The sequence below is a fragment of the Callospermophilus lateralis genome, chromosome 8 (genome assembly GCF_048772815.1).
Source record: "Callospermophilus lateralis isolate mCalLat2 chromosome 8, mCalLat2.hap1, whole genome shotgun sequence".
Classification (NCBI taxonomy): Eukaryota; Metazoa; Chordata; class Mammalia; order Rodentia; family Sciuridae; genus Callospermophilus; species Callospermophilus lateralis.
The window spans coordinates 49760700-49787647 of NC_135312.1; positions in this window are offsets into that span (position 1 = coordinate 49760700).

Sequence of the window (26948 nt, forward strand, 5' to 3'; positions counted from 1 at the left end):
GCAAATATAATTTTGAAACATAATTATATATTGATTATATAATGATACATTTATCACATATAAATTATTTTATACAATTATATAATATAATCATATAAAATGATTCTAATTAATGTATTATAATGTATGTATAATTATGTATATAATTTCAAAACAGAAATTATACATAATTACATATTATATACATATGCATATATATTTTAAAACATATACTGTGCTTGGTATGAGATTCCTTTGTTCTTCAGCACTCAATAGAATTTACAGCTGGTGTTCAGTAATTGGTAGTACCATAATCAGTATAATTCAAATGAAAATACTTGCAATGTATGGGGTTCAAGTCATAAAGATAAGTAAATGGTATATGATAGTTTCTTGAGAAAAATTTCTTATACACTTTAGAAAAGCATAACATCAACATTCTCTACATTGACAGTACTATCATGCACCATAAATAAAGGGGAGAAATAACAACATGTACCCAGAATGCATAGATCTTAGACCTTTGGTTAAACATTTTTTGTTTATAATCATCTCTTTTGTTCACAAAGAAATCAGAATCATATGACTCATTGATTCCTATTTCTATCTCATGTTCAGTTTATGAAATATTTTATTTTATATCTGGATTTGCTTTAGATGATCTTGTTGATTGGTAGGTGTACACAAAATCTGAGAAATTAAGGCCTATGATGAAGAATATTTCCTGGCAGGCAAGTTTCTGGCCCCATTGCTTCTGATTGGTGTGCTTATTCCCCTATTGTTTTCCTAGAAATACCTGTCAAAAAAAATAATTTAACAACAAAAAGGTTCTCCTATATCAGTAACCAAACAAAAGTTTTCTGGGGTAGACCTTTCCCTGGTTTCATTCATATAAGGGGACATTGCTTATTTTCTGATTACTCCCAGGATCCCAGTGCCTTGTCCATTCCTGGGGACAAATCAAAGAAGAAAAATAGAAGGTCATCTTTGGGTCACTCCTATTCAGTTTGCTGTGCCAAGCTGAAAACCAAGGCCATTAAATATGAAAATCCACTCATTGTCTCAGGTCTGATTGTATCCTGTCTTTCAGATCAGACTTGCCATAGTCATAGCAACCCTAATAGGCGGATGTGCATTGGACCACATCATTTGCAGGGTGTCTTTGACTGGGAAAAGTTTTGTTGAAAATATGTGTGATTAATGCCTTCAACTATTATCTCTAATTGAACAGACATGAAAGGGGGCCACTTTGTCGGCCCAGATAAGCCTATTGCATGGCTATTAATGGCATATTCAGCCCTTGCTGAATTAATCTATTATTGCCTCTTGTCTTTGGTAACCATAACATGTTGTTGGAAGGCTGTGCAAAATTTGAGTAACTGTTTGAAACACAGTTCCAGTAATCCTCTAGACATGGGTGTAAGAGAGGAGAGAAAAGCTATTTGGTGCATAATTTAATGTGCTGTGCTGCTTGCATTAGTATTAAGCAGTTGTTCTTATTTGAATGTGTTTTTATCAGAATGATGCATCTCTTCAACATCAATAGTTATTCAGCAAGATTCACAGAGGTCCTCTATCCATAATGTAACTAAAACAGAGGATCAACAGGGAAACTAAAACCTTGTGTTGGGGTATGTATGCGTGTAGACAGAGAGAATGGGAGAGAAATATAGAGAAAGAACATTCAAAATACAGACGAGCAAAATGTTTATCAGAGATATGCAGCTGTAATCAATGTCCATGTAATTCATGTAGAATGTAGAATACAGCTATTGGTAATACAGATACTGAAGAAAAAATCCCTAATTATTAATGTACATCAATTCTGGAGGAATGGCCTCTCTGGCCTGACTGAACAGGGAAGAATTTTGGTTATGATTAGATTATCAGAGAATAATTTTCCTGGAGACCCAAGAGGTAGCATTGTTTGAAGCACATATAAATAAAAACAGCATTGAATATATGGTTTGAAACATGAAGGAGCAAATTCTATTTCACAAGTCAAAGAGTTATTTAAAAATCTTGCTAAAGGAAGAATTATATATTATAAATATTACATCTAGAAAGTTAAAATTGCAACATAAATAAGAAAATTTCTAAATGAATTCTAATGTATCATTTTTCATGCCATGAATGGTCTTTCAACAAGAATAGGATCCTAATATACATTATACTCCATGTATTTATAATATATTAAAATACATTCTACTTTATGTACATCTAAAATGAACATAATTTTTTAAAGTATAGTCTTTTACAATTTGTTAACTTCTAATTCCTGTTAACTTATAAAATGATAGACTTAAATTTGCAAATCATACATAAGTGAAAATACATTTGAGAATGACAAAAAGGCCTTGCATATACAATCAACTCACAGAGATATGATGGTAAATATAAAATAGTTTGACAAATAATCTTGGAGGTAAAGATGTCCAACAAAGTTTAAATATCTTCCAGACTTTTCTATATAAAATTTTAAATTTCTACATGAAAAAAAAGATGAAGAATGCTAAAAAGAAACCAAAGCTTGGAAGAAATAATTATGGAATGATGTTTTGATAATAAAATCCTCTAACATTAAGTGAAAACAGTACTCAAGAGTAAAATTTTGAGCCAGGCACGGTGGCAAATTCCTATAATCCCAGAAGATCAGGAGACTGAGGAAGGAGGATTGTGAGTTCAAAGCAGTCTCAGCAAAAGTGAGGCACTAAGCAACTCAGTGGGACCTTGTCTGTAAATAAAAATACAAAATATTACTGGGGACGTAGGTCAGTGGTCAAGTGGTCAAGTGCCCCTGAGTTCAATTCCCTGTACCAAAAAAAAAAAAAAAAAAAAAGTAAAATTTTATTTATTTTTTTACAAGGTATTATTGTCTACAATATTTGCTATTTCAAATAATACTCCAGTACTTGAGATGTCTGCAGATATTTCTAGGGCAAAGAAGAGGGGTAAATTCCCAGAAATGGAATCCCTGAGTCCAGGCTAAATGCATTTGTATTTCTGATAAATTTTGCCAAATTAACTGCTCTAAATCTTTCTTTTCCTATGTCATCACCAACCAAAGGTAAGAATTCTGATAAATGAAGAACCTTCTTCCCATGTATTTACCAGTTTTAATATTTTATGAAGTTGAGGATACATTTGTATGTTTAAGGACCATTGTATTTCTTTCTTTATGAACTGTTTAGTATTATATTTTACCTGTTTTTTTATTGCTTGGTGGGCTTTTTCAACTTGTTTTCTTCTGATTTCTGGAAATCTCCCAAAATTTCACTTGTCTCATTTGAGAGATTAACCCTTTGCTATGAAATCTTTATTTTTGCACATTTACACTGTGTTTATATTTTTTCCCACTGAGGTCCATTTCATCTATGATAAAACTCAGTATCATGAGTTTTGACAAAGGTATTTACTGTATACCTGTTTTCCAAACTTCCAAATAAATTTCCTTTGTATTTATTTATTTATTTTGCATTTCCTCTTCATCGGAAGTTTTTAATTATTTCACATATTCATATTTGCATGTTTTTTTGTAATTTTAATTTTTTGTTTTAATTAGTTACACATGACGGTACAATGATCTTGACATATCATACATTTGAATCAGATGGGGTATAATTTCTCACTTTTCTGAGTGTACATGTTGCAGAATCACATTGGTCATGCAGTCACGTACATACATACAGCAATTATAATGTCTATTTGCACAGAAGATGAAAGGAGACCCTCATTGTTATACAGAATACATGTATGATGATGTGAGGGGAAAAAAAAGTGTGTCACATTAGATTGGGTAGAGAGAAGTGATGGGAGGGGAGGGGAGGGGAAGGGGGAAAGGAAGGACAGCAGAATAAAAAAGTAAAATTTTAAATAATTATTCATGAATGTTCAAAAAATATTGTATAGTTTCGAGAGAAGACACAAATATCTTTTATAAACATAGAAATTCAAAATTAAATAATGCTAATACTTTTATAGAATAGCAAAAATTTTAATTGTTTATATTCATTATCAAAGGGAATGATGATGAGTACTTTTTATACTCCTAGTGTCAGGTAAATTGACAAAGGCATGAAATGACAACATATGAACAGTAATGAGCAATCTTAAAATGAATGTTTTCACTGATGCAAAAGTTAACATAAGAAATTTCTTATATAAAAAAACACTGTATTTTTCATTTTAAAAATCACATGATATGTTCATAGAAATATTGCTTATAATTATGACCAATTGAAATGACCTAAACTTACATAAATAAGAAATAAATTAAAATATATATATATATTTTGGAATTATACAATCATTTAAAGTAAGATAAAAAATCTCAGTCATACTATAAAGTAAAAACAAGTTCATAGAAGAATGTATATGAAAATTCATTTTATATAAAATAATTAGAAAAAATAAAAATTATATACACCCATATACATATGAATAATTTAAAAGTTATAAACTAAATTATTAATAGATGTATGTATGTATATGTTTTTTAATTCATTTTATTCTAGTTCCCTAGATATTACTTGGTAGAAATATAAAATGTTGAAAATATAAAGCAGAAACAAGTAATATTCTTAAAGCTACTCAAGCATGGTCAAAACTATGCAACCAGTTGAAGATGACTGGCTTTCTGAGAAAATACTGTTTTTAGCACCATACGAGGTACTGTTTATATATGCCATCTCAATTTCTGTAGGATCTCCATTTTTTACAGAGTGATAGATATGGCAAAACCATCTCAAGTCTAACAATTAATAAATGTTGAATATTTGTGATTTCTAGGGTTAAAGAGAAATTTAACAGGTAATTTTTCTGCATGCTTTTGTTGCCTAAGCATTTTTCTCCAATTCCACACAATTATTTTCTAAAATGTTGTTGGCGATATCCTTCATAAATGCCAAATTAATCATGATGCTCTTTGCTTGAAACTTTTTAAGGTCTTTCATGTGTGCTTAAATTAAGTTTAATCCTTTGAACATACTTTATGTAGCCTAGTATACTATTGCAGCATAATATGTCCTATATCTGAAATAAACCTATGTTCAAATCCTGGATCCACAAGGTTAAACCGTTTTAAACTTGGGGAAATTTCTTAACTTCTTTGTACTTCAGTTTTCTTCAAAACAAGTTTGTTAAAATGCTTAGATTATAAAAATTAGGGTGAACCACAATAAAATTAGGGTGAAAATAAATAATGTAAAATGCATATACAGTACGTTGTGCTACTTTTGATTTGTACATATTTTTGTTTGCTGAAAATACTGTATATCTTTGCCTTTGAATCTTCTCACATGCATTCTGTCTATTGAAACACGTAAACCATCCTCTTTGCCTATCCTAATGTTACTACCTGAGGTTTCAGCATAGACATTGCTTCAACCAGAAGTATTTACTTGAAGCACCAAATCAGTGCCAGATACAACTATTCAAAGATTTCATAGTTGTTTCTATTTCTCTAATAAACCCGATGTCCTTATAATAATGGAATTAGTTATTTGATCCATCTCTACAATATAATACCTTAAAAGTCATTGTAAATAATGAAACTAGGTTTGGAGTCAAACAAATGATCTCTGGCTCTTCCTTATTCTGATACTTGACCACATAATCTGTCTGATACATATTTTATCTAAACTGAGTCCTTCCTTTCAGCATTTAGTAATGTAATTTATTCAGGTCAATTAGCACCTATTTATCATCAAATAGAACAATTCTGTAATAAATGATTATTCTAAGTATTATTTACCTACTTTTTTTTGTGGGGGTGTTACCAGAGATTGATTTCAGGGGCACCAGACCACTGAGCCACATCCCCAGCCCTATTATTTTAAAAATATTTTTCTTTAGTTGTAGATGAACACAATGACTTTATTTTATTTATTTATTTTTATGTGGTGCTGAGGATTGAACCCAGTGCCTGACATGTGCTAGGTGAGCGCTCTACCACTGAGCCACAACCCCAGTCCCCCAGGCCTATTTTATATTTTATTTAGAGAAGAGTCTCACTGAGTCACTTAGCACCTCGCTTTTGCTGAGGCTTATTTTGAACTCGCCACCCTTCTGCCTCAGCCTCTGGGATTATAGGGGTGTACCACTTTGCCTGGCTTATTTACCTACTTAAACCAGTGTCAGGTACAGAGGAGTCATTCAGAAGAAATTCATTTGACTGCTAGAAGAATTGTCCTCAGTAATTTAAAAGTTTCCTGTTCCTATACAAGAAAATAATACTTATTCTTATTTGTCAGTATTCCCCAAAACGTTTTGGTAAATATCCTAATACTTAAACTTTCTACAAAGTCAGGAAGAGTCACTAGAAATAAAAACAGAAATTTTGACTATCAGAAATTTAAAATGTTGTCAAAATATTCAAATTTGCAGAGAAATAGATATTTTTTCTTGTATTACTAAAGAGAATACAAAATGACCTAGTCATTCTGGGGCAGTATATATTCAAATATTAAAATGTACATTCCCTTTGTTTTAGTATACCATTTCAAGAACGTTGTGTAAAGGAAACTAATCACTGAGTAAAGACTTTTAGGCAATGATTTCAATGCATCACTGTCTGTAATAATGAAAACTTAGTAGCTACTTAATTCGGGTATATGTTCAATTAATTACAACAAATAAAACAATGAACTGTGTATAGCTTTCCAGTTGATTGAATTAGGGATTCATGCATAGCATAAAGAATAGGGGATTGCAAAGTAACATCTGTAATTTGATTCTATTAGAATATGTTCATAAAAATATGTGTCAATGTATATGTGTGTGCCTTTTAAGATTTGCTAATTTCTGCAGTAATGGTGGAATTTGTTATATCAGACTGATCCTATTGTACATATTAATGATAACTTGAAACACACACACACACACACACACACACACACACACACGTAAGGTTATGTGAAGATATTGGAAAATGATGAAAATAAGCAGAGAAAAGCAGACAGGATTTACCCTTGACAGAAGGGAATTGCACTGAGTGAGATTTACAGTTGTACTTTTCCCCCTGAGGACTCTGCTCAGTTCTTCACAACATGTGTCAACTAAAACTCAAGCAGAACAGCATAGATTTCACTGGCAGGGGTGTAAGAAAACATTCTGTGACTACTGTGATGGTTTGAAATTAAAGGCTGGTATAATAGAAAACAGGGAATACTACAAAAGTAGTAAGCTCAGCAATAATATATATAAAATCCTACCAAATATTTGGCTGACTTTTCCTCAGCCCATGAGAGCATACCCAAGGACTATGCTGGAAAATCAGCAGCAGGGTGATGAAATATGAACAGAAATTTCAGTTTCTGCCCATGACAGATAAAGTTTGGAGACGGAATCTTGCTATGCTCTTCTACTTTTCAATTTTAGAGTTCTCATTTGATTATTTTTTATAATTTTTTCAGAGATTTACCCTTTCATTATGGTTGTATTTTCATTTATGTATTAAGTATTTGTAATATCTTAAATAAAATCCTTGTTTATTAATTTTTTTCATCCAAATCTCTCTGTGTAATTTCCTTTAGGGTCCACATTTTATTTGTATTCGTGAAAACAGAATATACTTTCCTGTTTCTTCAAATATCTAGTGATGTTTTTATTGAATAATGCAATTTAGTATATACATAAACATGAGTCATCCTTAATATATAAACCCCAACAGCACACCCCCAGTGAGCACACGTACCTCCTCTAGCCACATCCTACAGGACTACAATTATTATTCAGTCAATCAATGTCAGTGGATTAATCCACAAATTAAGTCACACCTCTCATAATCCAATCATTTCCCCTCTGAAAAGTCTTGCATATGAGTTTTTGGGAACAACTCATTGAAAATAAATCTATGTAGTTGAAACATTGACTTAGATAAAGTTTGTAGTCATTTGAATAAATTATGTTAAGAAAATGTAAATATTAAAATATTTTAATTTTTATTCCATCTATAGATCTTTGCATTGATTCTTAAATTATCCTTAAATGTCCGTATTTGTGCTATTATAAATCAATCTTTTAAGTTTCTATTTGTGGCAATGGAGTCAGCAATCTATAGACTTAGACCTCTGAAACCTTGAGCCCCAGATAAACTTTCCCTTCTCTAAGTTGTTTTGCTTGTATTTGGTCACCACAACTTAAAAGCTGATTAAAACATCAGATGAGATTGAAAAAGAAGTTCTGCAATTTCTTCAGTCCCCATACTTTGAACAAGTGTCCTTTTCACAGGATTTTAGGGCAATGTTTTTCACATGTGCATATTTTTTGTTGGTGATTTTGATGTTTAAATTGTACCCCCAAGCATAGTTCTGAAGTGTTTTCAAGGGATCCTAAGTATGAAAAGGCTATGGTGTTCCTTACAGAGAAAAGGCACATTTTTAGACAAGCTCATTTAAGTGTTACAGTGACGTTGACCATGAGTTTCATGTTAATGAAGCAATAACATCTATTAAATAAGGTGCCTTTCAACAGAAACATATATAAAAGAAGATTGTTGATTGATCTGTTCATGAAAATGCTGTGACCAGATAATGGGAATTTCTTATAGAGAGATACTTTAGTGCTTGAGCAACTTTATAGAACAATGATTCCATGTCCTAAGCAACTTTATAGAACACAACAACATGAATAAAAAGAATCAATTGTACTTCTTAAATATTGTGCACCTTTGAACATTTTCCAGTGTCCTGAAATTCTTGTTTGTGATAATTTGTTCAGTTATTTTATTTAATATTTCTCCAATCATCTCTCATTGTAATTTCTGTAGGTATATGTAAGTATAGTCTGCTGCTTATGTTTTAGGTAATTTTTTATATTTATAAATTAAACATTATAAATCTTATAATTTGTAGCTTTGGTAGTTTATTTTATAATTTACTAACTATTAAAATATATTTAATATAATGATTTTGGAGATGTTCTATGTTCTCAGTACTGTAACATTTGTTTGCAGTTGCTTTTTTTTTTCCCCTCTTTGAATTTGGAAAAAAGCCTAAAATATTTAGCATAGTTTTATTCTAAAATATTAATTTTGTGGATTTACTCTATTTAAATAATGGGAAATTTTCCATTTTCACAATATTGAGTTTTCTAGTATAGAAATAAGATATACCTCCCCAGTTATTCAGGTCTCTTTAATTTCTTATTTTGATCTATGCTTGTAAATTTCTCTCTGGAAAATTCTTGCCTACCTTGAAATTTACTACTATGGCCTTCTTGTGTCCAGATTAACATAGTGTATTTTATTTCTGCTGGTATATCTTCATTACTGCATCTGTATCTTACAACTCCCTACACTAAATAGAAACTATTTTTATATCTGTTTGTTTCTTATCCTCGAGTTAAAGGATGCTCAAGGACAGGGAATAAGTCTCATCCATTTTTAGGCCTAACATAGTTTCTCACATTAAGTTCTCATAAACATATGTTTATTAAAATGTTATAACCATATGGGACTGATTAAGATAAATAGGGTGAAACCATTCAATCTAGTGTTATATAAAGATGGTCACATAATGTACAAATATCCACAGCATTTTAAATTAAAAAAAATTTGGAATCTTCCTCATCTTCACTGCCTCTCATCCTTCATTCATTCCATCTGCAGATCGTGTTGGCTTAGTTATTCAACTAAGAATACATAGAATCTTATCCCTTTTTTCTACCCTCTATAACCTTAGTCCAGGTCCCCATTAACTACTGCAGGAATGATTACAACAAACACTTCTCACCCAATCATTTTATAGAGTAATTATTTAAAAATATAAGTCAATCAAAAGAGTGCTATTTAGCCTATTTAGGTTGTGATAATAAAATATCTTATACTTTGACATATTAAAAAACAAAATTTACTGTTCACATATCTAAAATGTATCTAAGATCAAGGTATAAGCAGATCTAATGTTGAGTAAGGGCCCTCATTGAGACCATCTTCTGTTTGCTTACATAGTGGAAATGGGAAGGGAGCTTACTGGATTCTCTTTTATAAGGAGATTAATCTCATTTATGAGGATGGAGCCCTCACATCTAATTCATTTTCCAGAGGCCCAACTCTTGATACTATCAATTGAGCTTTAACATATAAATTTGGGGCATGCCAACCTTCAGACTATTGCAAGTTCTCTGTTCATAAATTCTTTCATTCACCTTTCATGTTACTTCTAGTAAAAGCCAAAGACCTAAAACAGTCCACAAAGCTATAGATGGTCTGGCCTTTCCATATCTCTCCAAATGCATCACCTTCCATTTTTATTCTATATTCATCTCCCACATGTTCCTTGAAGAGAATAGACACACTCACATTATTAGTGTTTAAGGTTGCTCTTTCCTTTAAATTGTACTCTTCCTAGATATTCAAGTATATATTCTTTGTCTGTTAAGACCTTGCAGATAAGTGCCATTTGCTTTAAATAAAAATCTATAAAATGTCCCCCTCCACATCAATTTTAGTCTTTATGTACATTTCAAATTCTATTTTTCTGAATGAAACTCATTCTCACCAAAAATTTGACTAACTTGCTTTATCATTCAACATATATAATAATAAATAACTCTATAACTCTATAAAAAAATTTTATAATCTACTTATTTATAGTATTTAGTTTCTGTCTGTTCCCATTTTAGAATTTAAGCTATAATAGTGAAGAGGATTTTTTTCTCCCATTTTCTTTGTTCTTTGTTACTTGGGGTAAGATTTATTCGGCATTTGGATGAAATTTAAAAATTAAGTTGAATAATTTTAGCAAGTTATAGAAATAAAAAAATTGAAGGATCTTTAAAAGATTAAATATTGAATTATAAGAGAAGATGTTTCTGTGTAATATAGTTTTAGATTTTATGGTTTTTAGTGCTGTACATAATATCTGACCTACTATATGGATTAGCTGGCATATAAAATTTGGATTATAAATAAAATAATAGAAAGTAATCATGCAGAAGATATATTATCAATGAATAATATAACTTTCTTATTTATTTCTTAATTGATTCTCAATAGATTCATTTTGAACCACACTCTTGAGGAAATGAAAAGATAACTAAAGCACTTAGAACTTCCCAAACATAAGTGTTGTGTGTATGTTGTCAGTTTGTTATTTGGAAATTATATTTATGATGCTGCACATGCTTGAAGAGGGATTTCTCTTTAATTGTCATCATATTTCAGATGCACAGAGAGAAGCCCATTAACTATGACCTTGTCAGAGGAGAAAATGGGGGAACAGTACTTAGAATGATAGAATCTTTCTTTGGAAGTACACAGTTGGTATTAAGACCAGATTTTCCTAGCTCATTAATAGCAAGATTTTTAATGTTCATTCTTTAGTTTTTTCAAAGAAATTCTATTGAAAGCAAATTCCAAAGACACTTTTTAAAATATATGATAAATCATTGCTGGCAACATGAGAGAAGCATATACAGAAAATAATAGCAAGAGCAATTCAGAATATTACTTAGTATTTCAAATTTTTATTTAATTAAATGCTTCTGCAACATCAGTGGTATGGTTTGGATCTTTAATGTTACTCCACAAACTCCTGTGTTTTGCAATTCAGATGAAATGATTCTATTATGAAAGCTGTAATCTCATCAGTAGATTAATCCATTTGATGGTTGAATAATTTAAATGAACTACTGGGTGGTAACTGTAGGCAGGTGAGGCATGTCTGGAGGAAGTAGATCACCGTTGACATACCCTTAGGGATTATATTTTTCTCCTAGTTCCTTTCTCTCTCTCTTTTTCTCTCTCCCTCCATCTCTGCTTTCTGGCTTCCATAAGCTGAACTGGTCTCCTCCACCATGCCCCTGTGCCATGATTTTCTTTCCTTTCTCAGGCCCTGAACAATAAAGTCAGTGTACCATGCACTGAGTCTTTGAAACCAGGAGCCCCAAACTTTTCCTTCTCTAAGTTGTTCTTCTCAGACTTTTTTTTTTCCTCAGTGAAAAAAACCTGATGAATGCAGTCAATCATCACAATCATATAGTAGATTAAAACTACCATTTATAATGTTTTCAATTGCTATTGTTTGGCTGGGTGGTACTTTTGGTTGTATCTGGACTACCACTATTACTGCCATCAGTTAGCAGGGCAGTTATCCTGGGAAGACAAGAGGCCTCACTCATATATGTAGTGGGCTCTTAAGTGAGTCCCCTAGAGTCTTCTCAACAGGGTTCTTGTCTTCCATGAGGATAAACCAGACTTATTTATAACAAGGCAGAAACATTCCAAGAAGGCAGATATAGATGCTAGCAAACCTCATGTGCCCGGGGATGCACACAAATTCACCACTACAACCATTTTGCTGGTCAGGAGGGCTGCCAAAATTCAAGGCGGGGAGAATAAGCTCTATTTTTAACAAAAGTTATTATGTAGAATCTATAGCCATACTTATCACAGTACTGTTAAGGCTACTTCATAAAATTTTACAATAAATTCTGAGTCACAGAGGTGATATTTATAACAGCATACAGATTTATAGATGGTTACTAATTAAAAATTTTTTAAAAGATTGAAAAATAATATAAGGACTGAATATGATATCCAATTGCACTGTTTATTTTTAATAGGCACTTGTTTCTATAATTTATGTTTATTGAAAACTGTAAAATGTAAACTAAATAATTTGACTAATCAAAGTGATGTTAACACCAAAGTTTTCTATACAATGAATAAATTATAGGTATTTTGAGTTTCACTGTGCTGTTTAGTGAATAGACTATAAAACTCTAAAACATAAACCATAACCACTTAGATTTTCTAATTCTACCAGGAGATAATATCTGAATTATTGAATGGCTGAAATTTTCCTTTTTATAAGCATAACACCTGGGCATTCTGCTAACACTATATCAAACAAAGCAAGCATTGGTTATGGGCATTAGCACAATTCTTAGATCAGAGACAAGATACAAAGCGTGAGAGGAAATCACCAAATTCAAGCGGGGATGGATCAAAAGAAAAGTTCAAAGAAAATTGATGAGAATCAAGGAAAGAGGATTTGTCAGCTTTTTCCATATAAAAATGAAAACAAACCTTAAAACAAAAGTCCTTTAGGGCAAAGTTTATGTTCATTTAATGATTTATATTGCAATGTCTGTGCTTCTGGTTTAACCATGACAAGATCAGTTAACGTTCCTGATACTATGCAGAGACAAAGATGCCACCAACAAGAAAAAATTATTAAGAACTAAGTTGAGTGTTACAGACAACCTGAAGTAGTGTCCTAAATAAACCATCCTCACATTTCAGTGTTCATCAAACTTGAGGATTTGCTGAAACACAGACTGTTAGGTCTCACTCTTCTACTAAACCAGAGGAAATTTTAAACCAGGAGTTTCTTTTGGTTTAGTAGTCTTTATTGGGGCCTGAGAATTTGCTTTCTTAACAGGCTCCATGTGATACTCTTGCTTCTGCAACTTGAGATATACTTTGAGAAGCACTTTCCTAAATGAAACAAGAACAATACACAATCTTCAAATGCTACATCCTATATTTTACCAGTATCAAGCACCAGAAAACAGTTGCCAGCTCTGACATCACTGCTGTTCCTGGAAGTTCTATTTTTAAACCATCACAAATATCCCCTCTACTTTACACCACAATATTGTGATTTCATTCTTAAAAAATAGCAATCACTTGGCAAAACCTACATCACACATTTTTGCTAGTTGGGAGATAACATAGGAAGACATTTCAACTCGTAAGTCCTGGCATTTCCCAAACATGGAAATGGCTCAGATTCTGGACAGCCAGTTAAAATAACTAATATGTTTTCGGGGAAATGAGATTTCAGTTGCCAAAAGGGAATCCTCACTCTTTCTGAATCTCGTTTTTCAGGACCTCAATTCTGAGGAGTTCAGATATATTCAGGTTACTCTTATGTTGTGTTGTTGAGAGGAGACTCTGAAAAGGTAGAGGCAGTAAGAACCCTGTAGAAGAATTATTCTCTTAGTGTACTGCATGGTAAAGACAAGTATTCTAAATACTGGGGAGCCAAAAGTTCTCATTTTATTGCATTTCGGGTATTTATTTGTACTTTTGTTAACAGCAAATCACTGGGAGAGTTTGATTAAATTCTCCAATTACTTTCAGTTGTTGTGCTTTATGGACTCAGTTTAGATGAGGAGCAGAAATGTCTCTCCAAGAACTGATGTGATCATGATGATTAACCCAGATATTAAGAAAAGACAATCCTCAGATGACAAAATTCAGGGCTGCAAAGTCCAGCTACTATTTTAAAATCAGTATGATTTGGGATTTTCTGTTTGAATTATAAATTTATTATAGACAGCTATACTGAAGATTATTTTAATAATGTAACATTAATATTAAAGATATGAATTTAGTTGATAGAAGAAATTAACAGAAATTTTGAAAAGAAGTATCATGTTTTGTGAAGGCAAATGATGAATCTCTGTGATTGAATAATTAAAGGAGTAGTGAAATATTTGCTTCAGGATAATTGGAAGCAGAGGACTATTAAAAAAAAACATGTACATTGCTGGAGAAAGATCTTGAAGAAAAAAATTCTTTTTGAACACACTTCACTTGTGGTCTCAGAAAATCATTTAAAGCTATTTTGGATATATTAAAACACAAGAAGGTTTTAGAAATGGATTGCAAGTAGCATTCTCCAAAGTGAACAATTTTCAAAGATCTTGGTGAGCACATGTTCAAAGGTGACATAGCCAGAATTTTTTCTAAGGAAAAATCATAAGAATTTTTATCATACTTTAGAAAAATAAAAATCTTCCTTTTTTGCCCTAATTTCCAGGTATAAAATTTTAGGACATAGCAATTAGCTGAAAGTGCAATCTGATTAACTACATAATATCTCAACTAAATTTTATTTTAGAAGGAAGAAATTTATAAATATCATCATAGGCGTTACCTATGGATCTTCCACATGACTTAGAGATTAATATCTTATTAAGAGTAGAAATTCTAATACTTAAAGACACTCCTTGGCCTGTGAACATTTGCTATGTGGTATCTTTTTGGTATAAACACCACCAACAACAGTGCTCAGTTCTTAGTTAATTCTTAATAAATACATTTTTAAATAATATGTGTATGATCTGTGAGCCATTAATCAGTTGGCAATGTGTAATGTGAACGGAAGTCAATGGTAAACCCATTTTCATTTGTGTAATTCATTGAAATGGAATGAACATCAATTTTCTGATGGTCCCAATTTCACAGAGGAACAGATATGGTGTTTATTTGTTTAAATATTAGATAAAATTTGAAATGATTTGGTTTTAATTATGAAAACACACTCATACCCAACATGTTGTGGCTAATTGTTCAACATCATCTATCTGTATACTTGCAGAAACAACAATAGACAGTGCTAGTGTTCAATGTTCTCATTCCATTGAGCATCAGTCAGCCGTCTCCACTAAGGATGATGATCTGCATTTGCCAACTCTCAGAATTATTCTACCTCATTATTTTAAAATTTTAACATCTTTCTTATTGGCACAACAAAGAATTATGCTATCTTCCTATTCCCTAATCTTAATACACCTTTCAGTTTACCTTATCTAGACTGACAAGCCACCTTTTAAAAATTCCAAAATATTAATCGCCTATGTGCTTCACTGTTTTTTAACATATGTTAGACCTAAGAGAAGTCCCATTAGTCACTCTCAAATTTAATATCTCATAATTTACTTCTTTCCCTTTTGTCCTTTATATTTTCTGTTCAAAATATTTGCATAGCCCTTGCATCCTAGAATTATACTTTTTGGTTTATGAATTTCATACTTCTCTTATACTATGATATTAGTGAAGAAAGAAAATTTGATGCTGTTTTTCTAAGTCTTCACATTTCTTTAAATTAGAAGAAATAGATTTGGAAAACTATAAAAGAATAAAAACTTACTTCTAATAAGATTTTTTTAAGAGAGAGTGAGAGAGAGAGAAAGAGAGAGAGAGAGAGTGAGAGAGAGAGAGAGAGAGAGAGACAATTTTAATATTTATTTTTTAGTTTTTGGCGGACACAACATCTTTGTTTGTATGTGGAGCTGAGGATCCAACCCGGACCGCACGCATGCCAGGGGAGCGCGCTACTGCTTGAGCCACATCCCCAGCCCTTCTAATAAGACTTCGTTAGAAAGAAAAACCAATATGTGATTTTCTAGAAGAAAGGGACTTCAGGCATTTACTCACTGAGTAAATTCATATAAACTTGGAAAAGATAGCTCATTTTTACCTGAAATAATCTCTGCCCAAATTATCAGAATTCTTAAAATTGAAATGATTCAGAAAGACATTCTGATTTTCAAATACTGAGCAGGTCACTTTAAACACATGTTACATTAGCTGGCCAGTATTTAACCACTTAGTTTGGTATCAATTCTTAGATGTCTTTATATATCAATAATGCATTAAATAGCATGCTTTATTGTCACTTTTGCCTTTCCTTGGGGTGACTAAAAGATGAAATAAAATATATTTCACTATTCAGAATTCATAAGTGATTATGTGACAATAGTATTAATTATAAGTGTTCAGAATCCAAAATATCTATATTTAATAATATGAGTAAAACAAAATGTTGATTATGTCAAATACACAATTATATATAAAAGTCATCAAATATATAATATTATTAACATTTCAATGTTTTGTAAATAAATTATTAAATATAAAGCAGTGTTTACAATAAAAATAAAATACGAAATAAAAACAATAAATTTACTAATTTTATGTAAGTAAAAAGATTAAATTTAACAACTATATATAGCAATTTTAATTATAATCTTTTGGGGAAAATTGGTGTCCATATGTTGGCATTAAGTTTTGCGAATTTGTTTATGTCCATTTAGGTGTATAGGCCCACATATTTTCATTTTTTTTGGAGAAATAATTTTTGTCTGTAGTTGGAGGAGTGTTGAGATGGATGCTTCTGAAATACTTCTGAAATTTCAAGTTTTTTCTCAAACTCGTTCAACTCCCAACTCTTCATTTGGAAAAAAAAAAAACAATTCAGGACAATGAATACTTATTGGTAAATAGCTAAAACTCAAATTTTCTTTGTTTTAAATATGATTTATTTTCTTTAATTGAGATCAAAAATTTCATTAATGTCATGTTCACAATTTACTTATCCAAAAGTCTTACATTTGAGAGATGTTTACTTTTGCTTGATACTTTTTCCCTTTTCTTTTGTTTTTGCTTTTTTAAAATTCCTTTTTCTTCCTTTCCTCATTCTAATTTTCTCCATTTTTTATAAATTACCAAAAGGTACAGAAAAATCTCCAAACATCTACAGAAATAATATGCTATCCCCCTGGTAGTTGTGTAAAAGTTTACATTAAAGTTATGTAATGCCATGAGGTTATTTTCAGAATTAATATATTGTCCCTGCTTTGATAAACACATTTTGTAATTAATATGCCAAGAATTAAAGGATATCTTTTCAAAGGGAAAATAAGTCACAATGAAAAACCTTCATTTGCTTTTGTTATAACATGACAAATCGAATTTTAGTAGTATCTGAATATATCCTCACTTATAGGTTATGTTTTACTCTTGTGTAACTACTGTTAACAAAATATTGAAAACTAAGATGAAGGTCAAGTGCCTCTTTGGTACTTTACAAAGAGGCTCTTTCCTGAGATTGTGGCAGAGCAGAAAATTATGAAGTCTAATTAGGGAATTTAGTATTTTGAGTCCTCGAGCTTCAAAAACCATTTAATCTATAGTAAATAAAGTTGGTTGTGCTACCATAAGGTTCTGTTTCCAAACACCAGGTACTCTAACACATGGGAAGAGGGCATCTGGATATAAAGTACCTAAGATTTTGGTTAACCATACTCTTCGACTCTAAAGGTTTACAGAGGTGATCTTCACTCCCTGATGAGAACAGTCATTTCCCTCAGTAAAAAGACACCATAGGGGCCTTTCTTCATTGCTATAACATAGGCTTTCCTGACTACTTGTCTGCTGCCAACTAGCAGGCTTATGCTAGATTTGTGATATGAAGGAAAATGTCTACGTTCCAAAGAAGTGGCAAAATTTAGCTATTATATTTTATTAGAAGATAAAGAAATGCCAGAGTTACTGCACTGTGAGCATGGTTGACCAAGAGGACTGAAGCAGACTGTAAAAAGGAGACACTTTATTGAGTTGGCATAATGTTGAGATACAATATGTAATAAGGAACCAAGGAATTGTGCTAACTCACTGTTTGGGTGACTTCTAGCAATTTAGAAAAAATTTCTGGAAAACCTATAAAATAAATGTTTTCTTGAATGATGTTAAACTATTTGAATTACCATATCAGATCTCCATGAGCAAGATTAAAAAGCTCAGGGAATAGAATCTAGAGAAATCAATATACTACATGAAGCCAGAGGAACTGCCTCTGTCCCTCAAGAATGACCTATTGAAAGGGACATCAGTTTGACTAAGCAGTTCATTGGTAGGTAGTTCTTTATTACAGACAAAGATAATGACAGGCCAGCTTGGTTTGTTTGGTATGACAGACCTCAAAGAAATAGAGATCAAATGGCCATGATAAAAACACTAGAGGTCAGGCAGTCACAATTTTCATAAGATGAGCAAAGTCAGTGGGGCAACCAAGGCAGATAAAACCAAAGAGAATTATGCAAAGGAATATTAGAAGAGAGCCTTCCTAACAGCAAAATAAATGGGCAGCCAAGGATGATACTGCTTGATATAAATTATAAAACAATGAAATGTGGGAGAGTAGGAGACTGAGCAACTGAAATTTCCTCAATAAAAATCTGTAATTCTCTTAGAGAATTATAATAGAAACTATGAAACATTGCTGAAATAAAATAAAGAAGACAAATGGAAACACATCCAGAAGGCAGAATTAATGTTGAGATGTTAATATTATCTAATGTGACTTGTACATTCAATGAAATTACTTTCAAAATATCAATGACATTATTTTTAGAAATAGAAAAAAATCTTAAGTTTCACAAAGAATCTCAAGGTGTCTCAAGTAACCAAAACAATATCTAAAAAAACAAAAAATCTTGGAAAACTCATAAGACCTTATTTCAAAACCTACTACAAAGCTAGAGTAATTGAAGAAGTGTGGTACAGGCATAAAAGCAGACATTAATCAATGGAATACAATAAGGATTTCCATGTTAGCCTTTTTATTTTATTAGAAAATAAGAAAGTGCCAGTGTTACTGCACTGTGACTGTAGTGGTCCAAAAAGACTATTCCTTTTAAGGCTGAATAATATTCTATTGTATATTATTTGAACATAATCAAATAATTTATGGTCAAATGATTTTTTCACAGGAGTGCCTAGATTATTCAGTGGGAAAAGGAGAGTCTTTGCAACAAATGGTGCTGGGGAAATTAGATATTGACATGCAAAGAATGAAGTCAGTCCTTAATTTATGCCATACCCCAAAATTGCCTCACAATAAACAAAGATCTAAAAACAAAGGTTAGATTTAAGGAACTCTTAAAGAATAAGGAATAGTTAACAAGGTAGGATATGGCTATGATATCTTGGACATGATATCAAAGGAAAAAGCAACAAAAGGAAAACTGGAAATTGACCTTCATGTATTTTTTTTTAATGTGCATCAAAGAATACTTACAAAAGAGTAAAAAGCAATATAGAAAATGAAAGTATTTGAAAATTACATATTTGTAGATATAAGTATCTAGAATATGTAGAGTACTTTTAAAACTTAACAATAACAACAATAAAAATAAGTCATCCAATACAAAAATAGGCAAAGAACTTGAATAGACATTTTCCCCAAGAAGTTATACAGATGGACAATAAGTACATGAAAATATACTCAGCATTGTTTATCATTAAAAAAATGTTTCAAAACTGCTAGGAGATACCATATCACACCCATTAATTTGAGTGTTGGTGAGGATGAGAAGCAATCGGAATACTTGTGTACTATTGATGGGGATTTAAATTAGTAAGTTGTTAAGAAAAATAGTATGATTATTTCTCAAAAAATTAAAATTAAAATTATCACATGATCCAACAATGTACTTCCAGATATATTTTCAAAAGAATTAAAAGCAGGGTCTCAAAATATATTTGTACACACCCATGTTTGTGGCAGTATTATTTATAATAGCTGAAATGTGGAAGTGACCCAGGTGTCCTCTGACATAAGTGGATGAGAAAAATATGGTTTGTATATGCACTAGAATATTATTCAGCCTTAAAAAGGAAGGGTATTCTGAGACGGTACAACATGGATCAGCATAGATGAATTTTAGCCATTCTGATAAATTAGATAATCCAGTGACAAAAAAAAAAAAGACTATGTTATTTTTCTTCCATGAGGTAGCTTAAAGTGGTTAAAATATGGGTACCAAATAGAATGGTTCTTGTCAGAGACCAGAAAAGGAGGAATAAGAAGTTTTTGTTTTATGAGTATACAGTGTCAGTTTTATGAGATGAAAGAGTTTTGGAGAAGTATGTTGGTAATGATAGCACAATATTATAGAGCATTTAGTATCAATAAAACATACTCTTAAGCACAGTTGATGATAAATTTATTACACATCTATTTTTTCACAATAAAAACAATTGAAAAAATATTTATGGCCTTTTACCTAATTCCTGGAACTTAACAGTATTTTAACCTCAACCACAGAATGAAATGATGACAAGTCCTCAGGAGAAAGTGCTTTCCAACCACAGAGCAAGTGTGTGAATAATGATTCCTACATCTTTTTTCAATGGAACTTAAAAACTGTCTGCTCACATGCACTGAACACTTGGGAAATATCAGACTGTGGGTAAGCTGGTAAAAGTCTAAGGTGATATTAATTCTTATTGAAATCTTCATCATACTTCCCCATTAGGATGGTGGCATATAAGAGTCCTCTAAAACTGAAAGCCCAGCTAATATCCAGTCTCCAGGGGTCTTCCTAGAAGGGCCTTTTGACAAAGAACTCTTACAGTGGGGAAGAACAAATGAGAATTTGTGAACCATTTACTCCTTGGCCAGGTAGCAAATTAAAAATATAAAAGAGTAAAACACCATTTTTTTTGTAAGGAGAAGGGGGTGAATGGTGCCATTTATTGCCACATTAAGTATCTAAAAATTGTGAGGTAATAGTCTTTTATACACTTTCAATTAATTCATTAGTCTAGCAAGTGCAGTAACAAAATGATTCTGCACTACTGCAAGATAACAACCCAAGTTGTGATCCCAAATCATGCTAGATTTGCTAGAGCAAATTAATACACTTTAAATACATTGTATGTGGCTTTGGTTTGTGTGTGTGTGTGTGTGTGTGTGTGTGTGTGTGTGTGTGTGTATGATTTTTTTAAAAAAAGTTAAGAACTCTCTTATTCACAATTTATCATAGGCCATAAATGGAGGGTCCATGGAGGCAGAGCTAGAGATTTTGCATTAGCCTAACAGCATGGATTCCTTCTTACCAAAGATTATATAGAGATTGCCACCTCCTAATATCCAATATGTCTTTTCCATTTTAAAAGAACCTGGTATTTCTTCCCAAAACAACAGTCATCTATTCTGAGTACAGCTTTGCATTTTATGCCCAGAAAACTGCAGCTGGCACTATTCTAAGAGAGTTGATGAAGTGCCTATTCAGGAGGCATGGAATTTTATTTGGGGGAAATATCATTCTTTCAAGAAACATGGATTTTGTCACTGCACAAGGTAAGGTATCAAGACCAGTAGAAATGTAGCTAAAGGTAAAAGAACTTTGGAAGGATTATTGGAGCAAAAAAAAAAAAAAAAAACAATGACCAGTAGTAATTAAGGCTGGGACTGGGAATAGAATTTTATTCCCCTTACTTCCTGATTCTGTTTATCCTTAGGGAATGAAGCCATTAGAAACTTAAAGAGGTTTCTCTCCAAATGTGTAGGGATAAGTGGGTCTATACAGAATACATCCTGACCTTCAAAATCCTTCCAGTCATAACTTGCCAGTTGCAGCAATTCTGGAATCTTCTTGATCTTTCTGTATAAGCCATGTTCTTCAAAGGGAAGCCCAGTCAGCACATGTGCACAGCAAGGATTCTAAGGCCTAACTTTTTCTTCATCCACAACCCTCTCAGCCAAATTCTCCTGCTTAGCTGCTTTACTTGTAGAGATGTCAGATCAATATTGCAGTCTGGAGTGTTTCCCAAAGGACACCTTCTTTCTTTTCCTTAACTTTTTACAGGCTACCTCAAGTAAACCTCTTGCCTCCTAACACCATCTCAGCATAGGCTACCTACTTTAAATTGATACAGTTATATGCACTAAATGTCTTTGTGTTAATTTGAGCCCTTTTATTTTATATATTTAAGGTTTAGAAATGATGTTTTAATTCTAATAAACATAGAGAAATGATTTCTGCAGTCCAGTAAGTTAGCTTGTCCATCACTACCTGTACTTAGATTGTGTGTGTACATGGAAAGAGTACCTAAATTCTATTCTTTCAGAAAAATTTTATTATAATATGGAATATTACTTAATGCATAGTCCTAATGCTGTACATTATATATCAAGAATAATTCACCCTATATAGCTGTAAGCACATGCATTCTGACTTACTTTTCTACATCTCCTGCCTGCCCCAACTCCTGGTAACCACAACTTTATTTATTTGACATTTTAGCATTCTGAATACTAGTGAAATAATGCAAAATATTTATTTGACATATGGGTTATTTCACTTAGTACAAGGTCCTTCAGTTTCATCCATATTGTAGGAAATTGTACTGTCTCATTTATTAAGACCGAACAATATTCTATTGTTTATAGATAGATCACATTTTTTTATCCATTCATCCATGATTGTTCCCATATCTCAGCTGTTGTGAATAAAGCTACAATGAAATTAGAAGTACAGATATGTCTATGAGAAGCTGATTTCCTTTCCTTTAGGTATATGCTCAGCATAAGGATTAATGGGCCATAAGACTGCTGACTTTATTTTTGAGCAATTTGTATTTTTCATAATGACTTTATCAGTTTCAAGTGTTCCCTTTATTTCATATCCTCATTGAAACTTGTCATCACTTAACTTTTGTTATAGTAATCCTAACAAGTATGAGGTAATACCCCATTGTAGTTTTGATTTGTATTCCTCTGATGATTAGTGATGTTGAACACTCTTTTATTTACCTTTAACCATTTGTATATTTTCTTTTGAGAAGTGACAAGTCTATTCCTCATTCTTTAGTTTGTTTTCTGTTGAACTGAATATATTACTTATAAACTTTATAGATTACTTTTATCAGATATATGACTTACAAATATTCTCACCCAATATGAAAGCTGCAAGTTCATTTAATGATTGTTTCTCTTTACTATGCAGAATCTTTTGAGTTTGATGTTGTCTCAGTTATTTTTTGCTTTTCTTATCTGAGCATTTCTGTGATATTCAAAAAGTTATTGTCAATAACAACATAATTCAGTTTTTCCCATGTTTTCTTCTAGGCATTTTATGGTTTACAATTTTGTAAAATTGTTTCTTCAATGTTGAATAAATTTTAATTTATGGTGTAAGATAAGAGTTTAGTTTTATTGCTTTCTGACCATTATTTGTTGAAGAGACTTTCATTTCCCAAATGTGTTTCCATGGTGACCTTGTTCAAAATTAGTTTACCCTTTATGCTTGCATTTTTTTCTAGGCTCTATATTCTTTTCCATTGATCTGTATTTTTATGCTAGTACTATACCATTTTGACTACTATTGTTTTCTAATATAATTTGAAGTAAGGGAGTGTTATATCTCCAACTTCACTTTTGTTTCTCAAGATTTTTTTCTTTTTTTTTTATCTTTAGGGACATATGAATAAGTGAGGTTAATCCCTGAGTACCTGGGAAAATGCATATGAAGAATGTTCAAATACTTTAATAATAAAAACATTCAACAAAAGAGGTATAAAGGGAAAATTTCTGCAACAAGAGCATCAGCAGCCACAACAAAGCCATTTATGAAAAGACACAGCTAATATCATAATCAGTAAAAAACTGAAAGATTTTTCTGTAAGATTTGGTAGAAGGCAATGATGCCAACTATTGCTTCTATTCAGTATAGTACCAGAGGTATGACCAAAAGCAATGAGACAAAATAATTATAATAATAACGACGATGGTAATAATAATAAAAAGCCACCCCAATCAGAAAGGAAGAGATAAATTATTCCCTTGAGCCAGTATAAGCTTTATGCAGAAATCAGTTAAAGAATTCACCCACAGAAATAACAAAAAATAAATTAGTTTAATAAATTAGGATTCAAAATCAACATAAAATACCAGTTGTATTTCTTTGACAAATAACAGTATAACCAAAAATATACTTTAAAACAATTTCATTTATGATAGTATCCAAAAGAATAAAATGTTGGTGAATGTATTTAACCAAGGAAGTGAAAGATATATATGTTAAAAAGTATAAGAGCCCCATGCAGTGATGCATTTCTGTAATTCCATTTACTCAAGACACTGCAACAGTAAAGCTCTGAGTAGTTCCAGGCTAGTCTGGGGAAATGTAGCAAGACCCAATATCTCTCTCTCTCTCCTTTATGTAACATATGTATATATATGTAACATATATATGTAACATACATACTTTATATATGTTACATAAAGTATTTTTATGAAATAAATATATATTACATTTGTATATCACAGGATATGAAATAAATTTATGAAAGAATTAAAGCCACAGAGAAAGGAAAAGATATCCCATATTTGTGGATTGGAAGAATTAATACTGTTAAAATCTCCATACTATACCAAGTAATGTACAGATTCAACACAATATCTATAAAAATTCCAATGGCAGTTTACATGGAAATAGAAAACATAAAATAAATCTCATATAGATTCATTTCAGAATATTCCAATTATAAATCTAGTCATGTGACATATTTTCTTACATGTTTCAATACCTTCCCAGTACTTATAGGTTTTATGTGCTTCTCAACTGATGGCTCATCATGCAATTTATTTTAATATTTGTTTTAACTATTTTGAAGAAATGAATATTAAGGTAACTGTATATATCAACTAATAAAGAGCAAAATACATAAAAATTATAAGGATAAAGCATAAATCTAAAAAAGAAATGCTATTTTCTCCACCAAATTTTCTATGCCTTGAGAAATTTTACCAGAGGCTATGTATTTTATATTTTTTTAGTTCAGTCTTATGGGGCATTTTAGTGGAAATTTTGAAAATACAGACTCTATCAAGTAAAATCCAAACAGTGGCTGGCTATACAAAGACCCCAATTTCACATTTGATGGTACTTACTTCCTATCATTTGTTGTAATAACTCAAATCTCATCAAATGTTTTCTCACGTGTCTATAATTTTGTATACTTTTTTTTTCTGCCTCGAATATTATTCCTTACTAGGTCTTGGTGGAAAAGTGCTTTTCATGCCTGTGATTTGATTCTCTGTGACTTGCACAAGTTCAAAGAATGAATTAGTAGTAGAAAATCTGCATGTACTAATTGGTCTAAGACTGGGCAGGATCTCCAAGGGCAATCAATTTCTCTGAAAGCTACATGATCACTGAGCCCCGGGCTAATCCCTGATGTTTGAAGAATCTCATAGGACAGGAACGGGATGACAGCCAATTTCTGAGTCAGCTTCCGCTTAATTTCCAGATATTCTAAACAACAGGTTCCCTTTTTTCCCAAGTTCCCTTTCTCTCTTCCTTTTCTTCTCTTCCCTTCCTTCTCTTCCCCTCTCCTCCCCTCCCCTCCCCTTATCTCTCTCTCTCTCTCTGTTTTCTTTCCCTACTTCTCTCTGTCTACTTGCTCTCTTTTCTTATTTTTTTACAGTCTAGTTTAATGTAAAAACTCCTTGTGACAGTATTTGTTACCATTATGGGGGAGAAAAAAGGAAGAAAACTTTGTAACTCTCACTGAAATAATTTAATGCAACAGAGAAACAGGAGGAGAAGAGAAATATTCTGGGAAATACTTAGACATATTCCCATTGGTTCTTTTTCATTCTTGTCATATTTTCCTCTCTTTACCTCATCATATCATTATTTCTTCCTGAAAAGTTCCAGACTTTCTGTAAACCTCCAGTCTTATTAATCATCTTTCATATTCATATTCTCAGCCTGCTTTCTTAAAAACAATTATTACACCATATCGAATCTTTAAGTTCTTTAGTTCACAATAAGACTCTGGGGCAGCTTTTGTAGAGGGAGAGACTTGTCATACTCCTTTATTCTACATGTTTAGCATGGGGACTGTTATTTAGTAGACATGCAATTATGTGTGATTTAATAACAAACTTTATTTTACCGTGAAAAAAAAAACCCACTAAATTGTTGGTACTATTTAAGAAAAGAAAAAAACTAACAATAACTTTGAAAAAATATGCCAAGGCAAGCCAGATAGTAAAGTGTGAGACTAATACCCGAGAAAGTATTTATCTAACTTGAGTAGAGAATTAGATACATTATAGATATGCCTCCTTAATATTAATGGAACAATTAAAGAAGGGAACTAAAAAGCATGTTTCAAGTGTTTAGTGTGTTTTTAAATCTAAGAAATATTCAAAGAGCACACTAGAGAAAGAGATGTTACTTTTGAGTAATAAAGACATAAATGTTAACCATAAAACCAAAAGACTAATTTGATTGTGGCAAAACTTCTCATGAGTTATTGCTTTGGATAGCAAACTTGAATATATTGAAATGTTAAGTTTTATGTCAAAATCCATTACCTTATGTTTGGTTTTCTGTTTCAGATGGTAATCAAAGTTTTTATTATAAAATAAAGATGGAGATATGTTAGTGAAAACCCAGAATGTGCTCACAGTACACCAATGTTTTCAGTGACTGGCTTCCAGGGTTGCTCTTTTTGTACAATGAAAAACACAATGAAAATAATGAACACCACATATGAACAAATTAATACCTAAGGGTGTCGAATGAGGGAAAATTAAACATGGTAATATTAACAAGTTTATTTTTAGCAAATATCTTGCTAATGTCTTCTGTAA